This window comes from Salvelinus namaycush, chromosome 32 (genome assembly GCF_016432855.1).
Source record: "Salvelinus namaycush isolate Seneca chromosome 32, SaNama_1.0, whole genome shotgun sequence".
Lineage (NCBI taxonomy): Eukaryota > Metazoa > Chordata > Actinopteri > Salmoniformes > Salmonidae > Salvelinus > Salvelinus namaycush.
Genome location: NC_052338.1, coordinates 29,666,054 through 29,671,135, shown reverse-complemented (window position 1 = coordinate 29,671,135; position 5,082 = coordinate 29,666,054). Strand labels below are relative to the sequence as shown.

The following is a 5,082-nucleotide window of genomic DNA, read 5'->3' as shown; positions in this document are numbered from 1 at the left end:
GACATTTTCAGACCAGTTTTGCTACTATTCTCATTGTATAACCACGATTTTTGTGGCTAAATATGCACATTTTCGAACAAACTCTATATGTATGTTGTAATATGATGTTACAGGAGTGTCATCGGAAGAATTCTGAGAAGGTTAGTGAAAAAATTAATATATTTTGGCGATGATAACGATATCGCTCTCTTTGGCTTGAATCAATGTGGTCCCGTGTGGCTCAGTTGGTAGAGCATGGCGCTCGCAACGCCAGGGTTGTGGGTTCATTCCCCACGGGGGGACCAGGATGAATATGTATGAACTTTCCAATTTGTAAGTCGCTCTGGATAAGAGCGTCTGCTAAATGACTTAAATGTAAATGTAATGCTCGGGTAACGTTTGCATATGTGGTATGCTAATATAACGATTTATTGTGTTTTTGCTGTAAAACACTTAGAAAATCTGAAATATTGTCTGAATTCACAAGATCTGTGTCTTTCCATTGCTGTGAGCTGTGTATTTTTAAGAAATGTTTTATGATGAGTAAATTGGTAATACACGTTGCTCTCTGTAGTAATTCTAGTCGCTTTGGGGAGAGTTGTGATGGTGGCTGCAATGGCAAACTATGATTTATACCTGAAATATGCACATTTTTCTAACAAAACCTATGCTATACAATAAATATGTTATCAGACTATCATCTGATGAAGTTTTTTCTTGGTTAGTGGCTATTTATATCTTTATTTGGTCGAATTGGTGATAGCACCTGATGGAGTAAGAAACTGATGGAGTTAGAAAAGTGGTGTCTTTTGCTAACGTGGTTAGCTAATAGATTTACATATTTTGTCTTCCCTGTAAAACATTTTAAAAATCTGAAATGGTGGCTTTATTCACAAGATCTGTATCTTTCATTTGGTGTCTTGGACTTGTGATTTAATGATATTTAGATGCTACTATTTAATTGTGACGCTATGCTAGCGATGCTAATCAGTGTGGGCGGGGTGGGGGGTGCTCCCGGATCCGGGTTTCTGAGTCGCTAGAAGTTAATGGAATATCTACGTAGGTGTACAGAGGCCCATTATCAGCAACCATCAGTCCTGTGTTCCAATGGCAGGTTGTGTTTGCTAATCCAAGTTTATCATTTTAAAAGGCTAATTGATCATTAGCAAACCCTTTTGAAATTGTGTTAGCACAACTGAAAACTGTTGTGATGGTTAAAGAAGCAATACAACGCCTTTTTTAGACTATTTGAGTATCTGGAGCATCAGCATTTTTGTGTGTTCGATGACAGGCTCAAAATGGCAAAAAATGGCTAGAATCAAAGAACTTTCTTCTGAAACTAGTCAGTCTATTCTTGTTCTGAGAAAACAGAATAGAAAGAGGAGTGGGAGGCCCCGGTGCACAACTGAGCAAGAGGACAAGTACATTAGAGTGTCTTGCCTCAGAGAGCCCCCTTGTTCCACCCCCAACACATTTGGAGACTGCACCTAGCCTAACTGGCACCTCCAGAGATGCAACCTCTCTCATCGTCACTCAATGCCTAGGTTTACCCCCAATGTACTCACACCCTACCATACCCCTGTCTGTACACTATGCCCTGAATCTATCCCACCACGCCCAGAAATCTGCTCCTTTTATTCTCTGTTCCCAAAGCACTAGACGACCAGTTCTTATAGCCTTTAGCCGTACACTCATCCTACACCTCCTCTATTCCTCTGGTGATGTAGAGGTTAACCCAGGCCCTGTGTGTCCCCAGGCACTCTCATTTGTTGACTTCTGCAACCGTAAAAGCCTTGGGTTCATGCATGTTAACATCAAAAGCCTCTTTCTTTTGCTTTATTCACTGCTTTAGCACACTCCGCCATCCCTGATGTCCTAGCATGTGTCTGAATCCTGGCTTAGGAAGGCCACCAAATTTTTTGAAATTTCCATTCCCAAATACAATATTTTCCTTCAAGACAGAACTGCTAAAGGGGGCGGAATTGCAATCTGCTGTAGAGATAGCCTGCGGAGTTCTGTCATATGCCCAAACGAACTTCTATGCCCAAACGAACTTCTACTTTTAAAGATCCATCTCTCCAAAAATAAGTCCCTCACTGTTGCCGCTTGTTATAGACCCCCCTCAGCTCCCAGCTCTACCCTGGACACCATATGTGAATTGATTGCCTCCCTTCTTTCGTCAGAGTTCGTTCTGTTAGGTGACCTAAATTGGGATATGCTTAACCTCTCTGCGCTACGGATCCCTTTAGCGGGATAATTTTCCTAAACAACCGCTGAATTGCAGGGCGCAAAATATTACTAAAAATATTTATAATCATGCATTCACAAGTGAAATATACCAAAACACAGCTTAGCTTGTTGTTAATCCACTTATCGTGTCAGATTTTGATAATATGCTTTGCAGCGAAAGCAATCCAAGCTTTTGTGAGTGTATCAATCAATGCTAGAACAGCTAGCCCCAAATTAGCATGGTCACGAAAGCCAGAAAAGCAATAAAATTAATCGCTTACCTTTGATAATCTTCGGATGTTTGCACTCACGAGACTCCCAGTTACACAATACATGTTATTTTTGTTCGATAAATATTACTTTTATAACAAAAAAACGCCATTTGGGTTGCGCGTTATGTTCAGAAAACCAAAGCCTCGTTCCGTTCGCCGAAAATTCCCAAAAGTATCCGTAATGTTCGTAGAAACATGTCAAATGTTTTTTATAATCAATCCTCAGGTTGTTTTTAACAAACATAATCGATAATATTTCAACCGGACCATAACCTATTCAATAAAAGAGAGAAAGAAAATGGAGAGCTACCCCTCTCGCGCGCAGGAACTAATCAAAGGACACCTGACTACTTTGAAAAATCTCGCTAATATTTCAAAATAAAAGCCTGAAACTATGTCTAAAGCCTGGTCACAGCCTGAGGAAGCCATTGGAAAAGACATCTGGTTGATACCTCTTTAAATGGAAGAAAGACGGGCAAGGAAACACAGATTTTAAAAAACAAAAATCACTTCCCGGTTAGATTTCCTCATGTTTTCGCCTGCAGAATCAGTTTTGTTATACTCACAGACAATATTTTGACAGTTTTGGAAACTTTGGAGTGTTTTCTATCCTAATGTCACGCCCTGACCAGAGTTTGCTTTGTATGTTTTATGTTTTGGTTGGTCAGGGTGTGATCTGTGTGGGCATTCTATGTTGTTTGTCTGGTTTGTCAATTTCTGTGTTTGGCCTGATATGGTTCTCAATCAATCGTTGTCTCTGATTGGGAACCATATTTAGGTAGCCTGTTTTGTATTGTGGGTTGTGGGTTATTGTCTATGTCTATACGTTGGTTGCTTGTGTCTGCACTTTCGTTATATAGAGTCACATTCGTTTTGTTGTTTTGTAGTTTGTTTAAGTGTTCTTCATTTCTTTGTTTATTAAATTAAGTATGTATTCTAACCACGCTGCGTTTTGGGTCCGATCCTTACTCCTCCTTAGACGAGGAGGATTACGACGTTCGTGACACCTAATCTGTAAATTATATGCATATTCTACGATCTGGACCTGAGAAATAGTCCATTTACCTTGGGAACGTTATTAAAAAAATAATAATAATTTGCCCCCTAGCGTCAAGAAGTTAACACCCCAGCAGTCCTACAATCTAAGCTAGATGCCCTCAGTCTCACACAAATTATCAAGGATTTGACCAGGTACAACCCCAAATCCGTAAACATGGGCACCCTCATAGATATCATCCTGACCAACTTGCCCACTAAATACACCTCTGCGCTTTTCAACCAGGATCTCAGCGATCACTGCGTCATTGCCTGCGTCTGTCATGGGTCCGCGGTCAAACGACCACCCCTCATCACTGTCAAACACTCCCTAAAACACTTCTGTGAGCAGGCCTTTCTAATAGACCTGGCCCGGGTATCCTGGGAGGGTATTGATCTCATCCCGTCAGTAGAGGATGCCTGGTTGTTCTTTAAAAGTGCTTTCCTCACCATCTTAAATAAGCATTCCCCTTTCAAAAAATGGAGAAATAAGAACAGATATAGCCCTTGGTTCACTCCAGACTCGACTGCCCTTGACCAGCACAAAAACAATCTTTGGCGTACTGCACTAGCTTCAAATAGTCCCTGCGATATGCAACTTTTCAGAGAAGTCAGGAACCAATACACACAGTCAGTTAGGAAAGCAAAGGCTAGCTTTTTCAAACAGAAATGTGCATCCTGCAGCACTAATTCCAAAAAGTTTTGGGACACTGTAAAGTCCATGGAGAATAAGAGTACCTCCTCCCAGCTGCCCACTGCACTGAGACTAGGAACACTGTCACCACTGATAAATCCATGATAATCGAGAATTTCAATAAGCATTTCTCTACCGCTGGCCATGCTTTCCACCTGGCTACCCAAACTCTGGCCAACAGCTCTGCACCCCCCGCAGCACCTGGCCCACCCCCTTCTCCTTCACCCAAATCCAGACAGCTGATGATCTGAAAGAGCTGCAAAATCTGGATCCCTACAAGTCAGCTGGGCTAGACAATCTGGACCCTCTATTCCTAAAATTATCTGCCGCCATTGTTGCAAGCCCTATTACTAATCTGTACAACCTCTCTTTCGTATCGTCTGAGATTCCTAATGATTGGAAGGCGGGCCGCGGTCATCCCCCTCTTCAAAAGGGGAGACACTCTAGACCCAAACTGTTACAGACCTATATCCATACAGCCCTGCCTTTCTAAAGTCTTCGAAAGCCAAGTGAACAAACAGAACAACCGACCATTTAGAATCCCACCGTACCTTCTCCACTATGCAATCTGGTTTCCGAGCTGGTCACAGGTGCATCTCAGCCACGCTCCAGGTCCTAAATGATATCATAACCACCATCGATAAAAGACAGTACTGTGCAGCCGTCTTCATCGACCTGGCCAAGGCTTTCGACTCTGTCAATCACTGTATTCCTATCGGCAGAATCAACACCCTTTGTTTCTCTAATGACTAACTCGCCTGGTTCACTAACTACTTCTCAGATAGAGTTCAGTGTGTCAACTCGGGGGGGCTGTTGTCTGGACCTCTGGCAGTCTCTATGGGGGTGCCACAGGGTTCAATTCTCGGGCTGACT

General features: G+C 42.2%; 1 non-coding gene across 1 annotated transcript; it reads left to right on the top strand.

The window, feature by feature from the left end:
• Nucleotides 1-207: 207 nt before the first annotated feature.
• On the top strand, nt 208-284 carry trnaa-cgc. Its single transcript has one exon. It is a non-coding gene; the product is annotated as a tRNA-Ala (tRNA).
• The last annotated feature ends 4,798 nt before the right edge of the window (nt 285-5,082 follow it).